Source organism: Trichosurus vulpecula, chromosome 6 (genome assembly GCF_011100635.1).
Source record: "Trichosurus vulpecula isolate mTriVul1 chromosome 6, mTriVul1.pri, whole genome shotgun sequence".
In the NCBI taxonomy this organism is placed as follows: Eukaryota; Metazoa; Chordata; class Mammalia; order Diprotodontia; family Phalangeridae; genus Trichosurus; species Trichosurus vulpecula.
Window position 1 is genome coordinate 49,131,006 of NC_050578.1, and position 12,295 is coordinate 49,143,300.

At 35.8% G+C, this 12,295-nt stretch overlaps 1 protein-coding gene across 1 annotated transcript in view; it reads right to left on the bottom strand.

The window, feature by feature from the left end:
* LOC118854098 (cytochrome P450 2U1) overlaps positions 1-12,295 on the bottom strand; it is a 41,099-nt gene that overhangs the window by 28,262 nt on the left and 542 nt on the right. The gene's annotated exons all lie outside the window — the stretch shown is intronic.

The window sequence follows — 12,295 nt, forward strand, 5'->3', positions numbered from 1 at the left end:
TCAAATAAGGAAGCTAAGTGGTGCAATGGATAGAGTGCTGCGCTTGAGGTCAGGAAGATTCTTCTTCCTGAGTTCAAATCTGACTGCAGACACTTACTAGCTGTCTGACCCAGGGCAAGTCACTTAACCTTTTTTGCCTCAATTTCCTCAAATGTAAAATGAGCTGGAAGACCTAGATTCAAGTCTCAAGTCTGACACATTCTTGATGTGTGACCCTGGGCAAGTCATTGTTTTGGGCAATTCTCTAAGACTATAAATTGCCAATCTGCATTAATAGAGAGAGCTCCTTACCAGGAGCTCCTTACACCATGAAGTCACAAGTCCAGGCCTCATCCTTATTGCACATTATAGACATGTAATAAGTTCATTTTGTACGGCTTTTTTGTTAGCAGAGATCATTTTAAATGCAGAGTTCATCTTCCTTTTGGATTAACACAGTAGCTTCTGAGCTTTTTGAGGTCAGGAACCCTATCTAACAGCACTTGGAGTCTCCTACAAACACACTCAAGGCACTCAAATACATGTTGCTTGATTCTAGGGATGAAATCTAACATTATCTAGTAACTTGCTTCAGACTCCTGAAAGATTAATTACATTAATCCACATTATTCTTAAAGTCATAATTTGATTATTTTTCACTATCCTTTTGTGAGTTAATGAAAATAATCTGGCATAGTTTAATTTTACCATCTTTATTTTTAAATGTATTATTTTGTTAAATATTTCCCAATCATATGTAAAAAATTTAACAATCTTTTAAAAAAAAATTTAGTTCCAAATTCTATTTCTCCCTTCCCGCTCCTAGAGAAGGCAAGAAATTTGATATCATTTATACATGTGAAGTCATGCAAAACATATTTCCATATTAAACATGTTGTAAAAGAAAAGAGACAAAAATAAATAAAGAAAAATAAAGTGAAAAACATGCTTCACTCTGCATTCAGAGTTCATCAGTTCTCTTTCTGGAGTTCGATAGCGTTTTTCATCATGGGTCCTTTGGAATTATCTTGGATTGTTGTCTTGATCAGAGTAGCTAAGTCTTTCATAGTTGATCATCATTACAATATTGCTTTTACTGTGTACAATGTTCTCCTGGTTCTGCTTGCTTCACTTTGCTTTAGTTCATATAAGTCTTCCCAGGTTTTTCTGAAACCATCCTGCTCATTATTTCTTATATTTATTTCTTATAATATCAATCAAATAGAAATGCTGATGATTTATATGGGTTTATTTTACATCCTACAACTTTCCTGAAATTGTTAATTGTTTCAACTAGTTTTTTTAGTTGATTCTCTATTGTATACCATCATATCATCTGCAAAGATAAATGTTTTTGTTTTTTCCTTGCCTATTTTTATTCCCTCTATTTCTCTTTCTCATCTTATTGCTAGAGCTAGCATTTCTAGTAAAATGTCAAATAATAGTGGTGATGATGGACGTCCTTGCTTCACCCCGATCTTATTGGGAAGGCTTCAAATTTATCCCCATTACAGAATATGCTTCCTTTTGGCTTCAGATAGATACTACTTATCATTTTAAGAAAGAATCTCATTATTCCTTGTGCTTTTCTAGTGTTTTTTTTTTTTTTTAAGGAATGGGTGTTGAATTTTGTCAAAAGCTTTTTATGCATCTATTGATATATGTTTTTGTTGTTTTTGTTACGGATATGGTCAGTTATGCTGATAGTCTTCCTAATATTGGAACAGCTTGTATTCCTGATATAAATCCCACCTGGTCATAGTGCACAATGTTTGTCATATGTGGTATAATCGCCTTGCTAGTATTTTATCTAAAATTTTTGCATTGATATTAAGGAAATTATTCTATAGTTTTCTGTCTCTGTTGTTGCTCTGTCTGGTTTAGGTATCAAAACCATATTTGTGTCATAAAAGGAATTTGATAGGACTCTTTCCTCTATTTTAATTAGTTTATATAGTATTGGGATTAATTAGTTTACATAGTATTGGGGTTAATTATTCCTTAAATGTTTCATAGAATTCATTCGTAAATCCATCTGGGCCTGGGAGATTTTTCTTAGGGAGCTCATTGATGGCTTATTCAATTTCTTTTTCTAAGATGGGGTTATTTAAGTATTCTGTTTCCTCTACTCTTAATCTGGACAATTTAAATTTTTGTGACTATTCATCCATTTCACTTAGATTGTCAGTTTTACTAGCATATCATTGGGCAAAATAACTTCTAATAATTGCTTTAATTTCATCTTCATTGGTGGTGCATTCATCCTTTTCATTTTTGATACTAGTATTTTAACTTTCTTCTTTCGTTTTAAAATCAAATTAAGCAAAGGTTTATCCATTTTATTGGGTTTTTTCATAAAATTAGCTCCTAGTTTTATTTATTAGTTCAAAGATTGTGCTGTGTTTTGTTTTGTTTTTTACATTCAAGTTTATTAATATCTCCTTTGATTTTCAAGATTTTAGTGTTTAATTGGGGACTTTTAATTTATTCTTTTCCTAGTTTTTTTTAATTGAATGCCCAATTAACTGATCTCCTCTTTCTTTTATTGATGTACGCATTTAGAGATAAAAAATTTTCCCTAAGTTCTGCTTTGGCTGCATCCCACAAATTTTAAATGTTGTCTCGTTGCAGTCATTCTCTTAAGTGAAATTATTTATTATTTCTATGATTTGTTCCTTGACCCACTCATTCTTGGATTAGATTACTTAGTTTCCAAATAATTTTTAATCTATGCTTCCATGGCCCTTTATTGAATGTAATTTTATTGTGTTATCTGGAAAGGGTGCATTTAATATTTCTGCTTTTCTGCATTTCTTTGTGAGATTTTTATGCCTATAACATTCCAGGGAATTTTCATTTTGGGCTCTCTTTCAAGTAGTTTCCTTGACAATTTCTTAAAATACGATGTCTAGGCTCTTCCTTTGATCATGGCTTTCAGTGAGTCCCATAATTCTTAAATTATGTCTCCTCAATCTGTTTTCCAGGTTAGCTGTTTTTTCAATGAGAAATTTCACATTTTCTTCTTTTTTTTCCATTTTTGACTTTGTTTTATTGTTTCTTGATGTCTTGTAGAGTCCATCAGCTTCTACTTGCCCAATTCTAGTTTTTAAGGAATTACTTTCTTCAGTGAATTTTTGTACCTTTTTTTTTATTTGGCTAATTCTGCTTTTTAAGATGTTACTTTTTTAGTATTTTTTGTGCCTCCTTTACCAAGCTGTTAATAGTCTTTTCATAATTTTCTTCCTTTGCTTTCATTTATTTACCTAGTTTTTCCTCTACCACTCTGATTTTGGAAATCATTTTTTAGCTCTCCTAGGAATTATTGTTGGGCTTGTGTCCAATTCATATTTTTTCCCTTTGAGGCTTTGTTTTAGCTGTTCTGACTTCAATGTCTTCTTTTGAGTTTGTTTCTTGATCTTCCCTGTAGCTTTTTACGGTCAGCCTATTTTTTTTTTTTTTTTGTCATTTGGTCACTTTTTCACCCAATTTTTTTTTTTAATTTTGAACTTTATGTTAATGTTGGGCTCTGTTTCCAATGTGTGGGCAAGGAAGGACACTGTCTCAAGCTTCAGGCTTTTTAGCACTGCTGTTTTCAGAACTAGTTCTGGGGGTTTGGAAGTTTGTGGTGCTTCCAAGGTGGTATGATCTGGGGAGAGGTGTTGTTATGCTCTCCTGGTCTGCACCCTGGTCCTTGCCAAGGAAGGGCCCCTGATCTCTTGGAATTGAAATTGATACTACTCATCAGGGCTCCTGCTCCCTTGGGACCAGAAGTAATGCTGTTCCTGAGGGTCCCTCATCCCTAGTGACCAAAAGTGATACTGCCCCTCAGGGCTTTCACTTCCTCTTAATCAAAAGTGCTCGTCTCTGCCCTTGAACTATGAACCCAGAAGTGAGTATGGACAATGGAGCTGCCAAGCAGCGTCTGGTCCAATATTCAGTGCTAGCATTGAGCTCCCCTATAATTTCTTTCTGACCAGTTACTAGGTCCCTTTACTGTCTCTGGCTTGAGAATTCATGAAGCTGCTATTGCTTCCCTCACCACCCTCTGCTCCCACCACTGGTGTTTCATCCACATGGGCTGAATTCAGGTCAGCTTCCACCCCCTTGTCACACATAGATTTCTCTTTCTGACCTCCTAATTTGTCTTGGAAAAGAAAAATATCTCACTCTGGAATTGGATTTGAGACATTAATTTTTGTGGAAAATTTTATACCATTTTATATCATTTTTGCAATTTCAATAAGGCCCAGAGCCTGAATTAATGACCCACTTGAAGAGCCAGGATCTGGACTTCTTTGTTCTCTAAAGTTTGCTCAGAGAATATCTTTTCTCTGTATACAAGGCCAGATAGGGCTGACCTAATAACCTTCTTTACCCTGTTAACCATTAAGGGATGAGACCCTAATCCCGAGAGACTACCTTGCTTAATATTCTACAGGTATATACTTTGACCGACTTTTGTCAACATACTTGTATTTACAAACCTATTCCATTAAGGGTCTTGCGGTTAAACATACATGGGGATCATAAAATTGAGTAACATGCTGAATTCTGATGGTTCTAAAGAATATAAAAACCTGTTCATTCCTCTGTACAAGTCAGTCAGATTCTGTCTGGCTCAATCCATGATCATGTCTGTTCTCTATGCTTAAAGGGAATGAATGAATGAATAAATGTATAAGTAATATAAGTTTTCTATCACCTAGCTCTGTTTGCCTCCTTTAACCAACTTTCAGGTTTAAGATTTTAAAATTGTTTGGGGGGAAATGTTGGGAGAACTCAGTTGCTGGTTTTCTCCATTCTGTCATCTTGGCTCCCCTAATTTACCACCTTTATTTTTAGAGGCATTATGGAGATATAATCTCAACAATGAAGGTATAATTAAATGTATATCACAGTAATTTCTCCCAAATCAGTTCTTCCCAATACTTCCTTGTACTGCGGAGATGACCCTAGATTCTTAAAGGTAATGTCAATAGAGTGGGAGCTCGGGAAGTGTACCAGCTTGGAAAGGTATCAATTATAGGCCAGTTTGTCATCTTTTTAAAATTAGTTTGGGTTTTTTTTTTTTCAAACATCAAGCATTTATTTTCTTCTCCCACCTTTACCTCCCATCCCTACCCTGGAAAAAAAAAATCAAAACAACAAAAAACAAAAAAAAACAAAAATGAAACCCTTGTAAAAAATAAGCATAGTCAAGTAAAAAGAAAAAAAAATTCCATGATATTGGTCATGTTTTAAATGTATATCTCATTTTATACCTTGTATCTATAACCTCTCTGTCAGGAGGTGGTTAGCGTTGGTTAGCATGCTTCATCCTTAGTCCTCTGTAATCACAGTTGATTACACATATACATCATAATTAAGCAGTTAGCTATTTCCCAATTGATAGGAACCTCTTTAATTTCCAGTTCTTTGGCATCACAAAAAAAGCTGCTATAAATAGTTTTGCATATGTAGGACCTTCTCTTTCTGTGATCTCTTTGGGGCATGTCTAACTTACTTGACACCACTGGGTCAAGGGTTATTATGTACAGTTTAGTGATTTGGTGGGCTTAGTTCCAAATTGCTCTTGAGAATGGCTGGACCAATTAATTTACAGCTCCACCAACAATGCATTAATATGTCTGTTCTCCTGAAGTCCCTCCAACATTTTGTCAACTTTGCTAATCTGAAGGTTGTGAGATAAAATCTCAGAATTGCTTTAACTTGATTTTTCTAATTGCTGATGACTTGGAACTTTTTTGCCTATGACTATAGATAGCTTGGCTTTCTTCCCTTGAGAAATGCTTGTTCATATCCTTTGACAATTCACAAGTTAGGGAATGGCTCTTATTCTTAAAAATGCATATTCTTATAAATTTTATTCCTTATATATTTTGGAAACGAGACCTTTATCAAAGAAATTTGCTGCAGATTTTTTTCTGTGTTAACTACTTCCCTTTTAATTTTTGCTGCATTGCCTCTTTTTATGTAAAACCTTTTTAAAATTATGTAACAAAAATTGTTCATTTTATCTTTGGGATCCTCTCTATTCCTTGTTTGGTCATAAATATGAAAAGCAATTTCTTATTTGTTCCTCTGTTTTCTTTATGAGATGATCTTTCATATCTAGGTCCATGTTTATCTTCTAGGGACTGGCTTGCTTCAATTCAAAGGGACTCATTACCAAAGGGTTGTCCATGAAGTGATCATAATTTTTTCTGCTCCAGAAACTCAAATACCATCCTCTAAGGTTTGGAAGGAGTTGTAATCTGCCTCAGTAAACAGAATATCTACAGTCCTACATCAGTGAAATCAGATCCCTTAAGTATTGAAATGAAACAGTAATTTTAATCTATTTGGGTACATAGAGCCTTTTTTTTTTAAAGGTATACCACCTTCAACCTTCCTCCAATTTTTTAATGCTTTTATTCCTTTCTTTCAGAAAGAAAGAATATGACATGGCATAGAAAGCTGGCCTTTAAGTCAAGAAGTTCAAATCCCACCTCTGACGCATACTGGCTGTATAACCCTGGGGCAAATCACTTAACCTCTCAGTGTCCAGGCAATTTTCTAAGACTTTAAGTTGTAGAAAAAGTGCCAAACTACATTGGCAGAAGGAGTTTCCCCGTCTGAGTGTTCCCTATGTCCATGAAATCATGGGTCCAATCTCTTACCCTATTCCGTTCAGTAGTTCCTCCCATGAGAATAAAAATAATAGCTCAAATAATAGAATAAAAATAATAACATTTATATGGCAATTTACCAATTGTTTTACATACATCTCATTTGACAGTAGAAATGAGAGAAGTCTAAGGCTTATAGATTAACCTCATGCCCATAGATAATGAATAATTTCTTCAAGAAGTCTAGAGGCATTAGATATATTGAACATTATTGTAAAAAAACTAAAATTGATTATATTTTAATGGATAGGAAAATAACTGGTTAAAGGTATGGAAATCATTCCCAAATATTGTTGTTTGTGTATAATAACACTGCCAGCAAAGATTAAAACCAATATCAAACCAGAAGAAGAAAAAGAAGACAATCTCGACAACTCCAACTTGACGTATTTGAACCAGCTATTGACCAGAACAACAGAAAAATGGGAAATGGGTACGTTTAGATTGTTCCCATCTCTGAAGGAAGTTTAACCAATGTAAATCAATCAACATAACAAGGAGACCAAAAGAGCCTGGAAATTACTTTAGCCAGCAAACATTTGGTTTCCTTGCCAAGAGGGGAGGTATGGCAGCCAAGGGCAAAATGGTTTAGAATATGAACTCATTTGTAAGATCTTATGGAAAAAATTTGTGGAATGTAATGGAAAATATTGCTTCCAAAAATTGTGAGAAGCAGTGGAGAGCAAAATCAGTTTAAAGATAAGCCAGCAAGAGATACACCCACCAAAGCCATTCCAAGGCATCTAGGAACCACAGTGGATAGAACACTGAGATTGGAGTTAGGAAGACTTGAGTTTTTTTTTCCTATTTTGTATTAAATTTTATTTATTTTATTCTGAACTTAAGAAATAAGCATTTCCATAATATAGTAGAATAGTGAAAAAAAAAGGATGATTGCATACGAAATTGCAAATCTATTATGTACAACTTTCTATCCTTTTTAAATATATAATAAAGTTATCATGTAACTTTTTTCCCTTTTTTCTCACCCCTCCCTAGAAATGGCTACCATTAGATTTAAATATGTATATTTATATATATGTAAAACCATTCTATACGTACTTCTATTTGTTAGATCTTTGGATGCAGATAGCATCTTCCTTCATAGGTCTTTTGTAGTTAATTTGGGCATTTAGTCATTTATTGCTGTAACAGTGGGGTATAAAATGGATAATTCTGATTACATTAAATCAAAAAGCCTTTGTACAAATAAATGTAGCCAAGATCACAAGGAAAGCAGAAAATTGGAGGGGGGGCGGATTTTATAGATAATTTCTCAGATAAAGGTCTCATATTTAAAATATATAAAAAACTTTGTCAAATCTATGAGAATACAAGTCATTGTCCAATTGAGAAATGGTCAAAGCATGTGAACAGGAAGTTTTCTGATGAAGAAGTCAAAATAATTTATAATCATATGGAAAAAATGCTCTAAATCATTATTGATTAGAGAAATGCAAATTGAAACAACCTTGTGATATCATTTTACACCCATCAGATTGGCTAAAATGATTGAAGGGCAAAGTTACAAATATTGGAGGAAGACAGTTCAAATCCAGCCTCAGACACTTAGACACATTGTGATCCTGGGCAAGTCATTTACCCCCTTCCTCAATTTTCTCAGCTGTAAGATGAGGATAATAATAGCACCTACGTCCCAGAGTTATTGTGAGGATCAAATGGGATAATAATTGTAAAGCACTTAGGACAGTACCTGGCACATAGTAAGCACTATGTAAATGTTAACTATAAGGACATTTAAGGATAAAACTGGAAATATAATGAGAATCTTTTTTGTTCATCTTAAAAAGCACTTAATGCATGTTACATCTTATCCTAATGTTTTCAGACTATAAAATCTTTTCTTCTAGGGATCATTTTGTAGCCCTGCTCTGGATAATCTCCATTTAGGTCGTTCATAGTGCTTGGCACATTTGTTGTTCAGTCATTCAGCCACGTCTCACTCTTCGTGACCCCATGGCCCCTGTTGTTCATGGGGTTTTCTTGGCGAAGATGCTGGTGTGGTTTGCCATTTCTTTCTGCTAGGCCATCTCCAGTCATCCTGATCAATATCAGGCCACTCAACCCAGATGGCTCTGGAGGAGAAAGTGAGGCTGGTGACCTCCCTCATTCAAATCAAAGTCAACTGCAGGTCATGGCATCATCTCCATGATGTCATGGTCCTCTTCAAGAATGAAGGACAAAACTACACACGTTTCTTTCTCCAGTAGATTAAACAAACAGAGGTTAGGTGACTTGTCCAGTTCACATAACTAGCAAGTGTCTGAGGCCAAATTTGACTTCCTGACTCCAGGGCCAGTATCCACGGAGCCATCTAGCTGCCTCGATTAGCAGATAGTAGGGGCTTAATAAATGCTGGTTGACTGACTTCATTGAAGTGTAGGCACCAGAACTTGCATGATTTTGTGTTAGCATCAGCAAACAGTCTATAATGTTACCTAGATCTCTTTCCTGAGGCAAAATAGATCAGTTGATTTTATTTTTCCCCTAAATATTTCACTTGGTTATGATGAAATTCTTCCACTTTTGCCCCTTTCACATAGAGTAAGATTTTCCTCCAGCAATTAATTTCACTTTCCAGATCTTAGCATCAGCTGGATATCTGAAAATATCACTGCAATTCTGATTTATAGAAATGTCAAATGAGACCAGTCCCTATCACAAATATCTGGAAGAAAATGTAACCCACATTCAAAAACAAGTGTCTGTTCCTTCCCTTTGTCTCTTATTTCTGAGCAAGTCCTCTAGTTGTAAAAAAAAATTCCCTAACCTAATGTTCCCATTTTTAATAGCTTTTGCTTTCATCATCTTCAACTTAAATTTGTATTCCAGGATTTTACAGATCTTTTAAATGCATCTCTTGTTTCTTCACTCTCAGATCAAATGCAACTATTTAATTATTTATAACTCATCATTTTCCCATTATCAGTCACAGATTTGGATCCATATCTCCTCCTTTGCTTTCAAGAGCTAAGCAGTATCATTTTCAAATACCCAGTTTGGCTTAACTTGATGTACGTTTTCCCATTCTTTCTTATGTATTGGAATAGTCTCAAATTTTCTTTAATTGAATTTTATTTTTTTCAATTTGCAAAAATCCATTTTCTGAATGGACACCCCTACCTTTTTCTAATGAAACATTTATCTTCTTACCAATACTCTTGCTAATAATAAAAATAATAGCTGGAACTGATATAGCATCCATTATGTGTCAGGCATTGTGCCTGGCAAAATGCTTAACAAATATTATTTCATTTATCCTCACAATAATCCTGGGAAGTAGCTGCTATTATTATCCCCATTTTACAGATAGGCAATTGGGGAAGATAGAGGTTAAATGACAGTCAATAAAGAACCTATTACTCTGGTATCTTGCATCTTTGTATTTCTAGTAAATCAATCAAACATTTATTAAGTACCTACTATGTGCCAGACACTGTGCTAAGTGAAGATGTTAAAAGGGACATTACAAAGAAAAGATTAAAAAATAAACTGTTAGTGTTGCTGGCCTTTATTTTCTTTCCCAGATCCATAGCATCCTGAGCTAAAGCTAGAAAATTATCTTAGGCGTTATCTAGTCCAAGCCTCTCATTTTATAAACTAGGAAACTAACACCCAGAGAAGTTACAACTATTTGCCTAAGATCATACAAGTTAAATAAATTGCAGATCTAGGATCCTAACCTAGGTCCTTTGACTAAAAATCCAGGGATATTTCCACTTTGCCACACTAACAGTCTGCTTCAAGATGAAGTTCATGATTTAGGAAGTAACTCTTTAATCCAGCCCTCATACTTTCCCTCCCCCTCCCCCTCCATTATTTCTTCCCTCACCCCCCAAGCAGCTACTTTTGATTTCCCCAAAGATTTTCAGATCACCTCTGATTGAGTAGCATTAGCTGTGGATGAAACACAGATTTACATGCTCACGGGACAAGATTATTAACACAAGAGGAAAATTTACAGCCAAGTGGAGATCAACAGGAAAAGTGTTTTTAGGATGCTGCTGGTGAAACAAAATGTAGCCCCAGTTCAACTGTTTTCAAATTTAAATGCTGAGCTGGACTGAAAATCCAGGGTCAAGAAACTTGCTTTGTATAGAATGCGCAAAAGTCAAGGTAGCAGGCAAGGGATAAGAAGACTTTTAAGGACACTGCCTGGCACACAGTGGGTGCTTAATGTTTATTGAACTGAACTGAAAAAAAAAAAGGATGAAGCCCAGAAAGGACTTTGTGATCAGTAATAAAAGTTCTCTCCTATAGCAATCTGTAAGGCATTTTCCAGTGAGTCCCGAAGCTTCTTCAAGTCAGCTTTATTTTTTTTGAACTCCCCAAAGCTTTGGGTTACCATTGTTACCTATGGGCATATATGCAAACTTTAATTGGTTATGCTTTAACAAACAGAACAAACAGAAAAGCTTTTTAAGTTCACCACCTGGTTTTACAATTTCTTATCCAGAAGCAGAAAATAGAATTTGTCCTTTAACTGTCTATGGACAGCTGTACTAAGTGAACGTGGCCCATCTGCACTCAAGAATATTTTACACGAGCACTTCTTCCTGTGGTTTTATTGGTATTTCTATGTAGATCAACACCTGCTCTGCCACTAGTAGAGGGCCACCTGCCACACATACCCAGGGACTTCTCCAGAGTCACACAGACTCTGCCAGAAGTGAGACCTGAACCCAGGTCTTAATGGTTTCAAGGCCAGCTCTCTAAATCCACGTTACTAGACTGTCATTCCAGATAAATTTATAAAAATGGATCAACATGAAGTTGCTTGGGTTTTTTTTTGGGGGGGGGGAGCAGGTTGAGGAGTTTCAGAAAGTGCCAGTTCTGCTGAAAATGGGTAAGAGGGGTGTTTATTGTGGGCATCACTGTTAGTGCAAGGATCGAATGAGTTTCCTCTATTACTACAACTTTCCAACCAGTTTCATCTTAGAAGGTTTTTTTTTTTAAGCAGGGGTTTTAACCCGGTTTACTTAAACTTGTTTTCTTTAAAAAAGTATGTATTTTGATAACTATTTCACAATTATTGGTTTCCTTTCTATTCCTATATAATTTATTATATACATGTAAAAACATTGTCCTGAAGAGTAAAAACTCCACCAGACTGCCAAAAGGGGTCCATTGGTAGAGCTAAAAGGTTCTAGTCTAAAGCATCCTCTGAATTGCACTGAAAATCCCTGCAGGGGCATCACACCATCTGGAGCAGATGAGTCCAAGAGACCGCAGGTGAGAAGAGTGTGACCTTTGGTCTTTGGGGGCTGAGATGTGGGTGTGGAAGAGAAAAGGAAGGAAAAGAAAAGAAAGATTTTTTTTTTTTTGCAAGCACCTTTCACTGAAGACTCCAGGGACTGCCTACCAGCTTCTCCAGTCTAGGTGCCACAACGGTATTTCTGGGAGTTAAGAGACACAGGCTCATAGGATCCTGGAAGGGACCTCTGAGCTCATCTGTACTCCAACCTCTTCGTTTTCCATATGGAGAAACTGAGGCCCAGAGAGCCCTGCTTAAGGCCATAAGGATAGAATTTTAGCCCGGGTCCTCCGGCTCCCAATCCACCGCAGGTGTTACCGGACCCCTCACTGCCTCTCCATCCCCATCGCTGCTCCCGGCAGTGCCAGGGCTC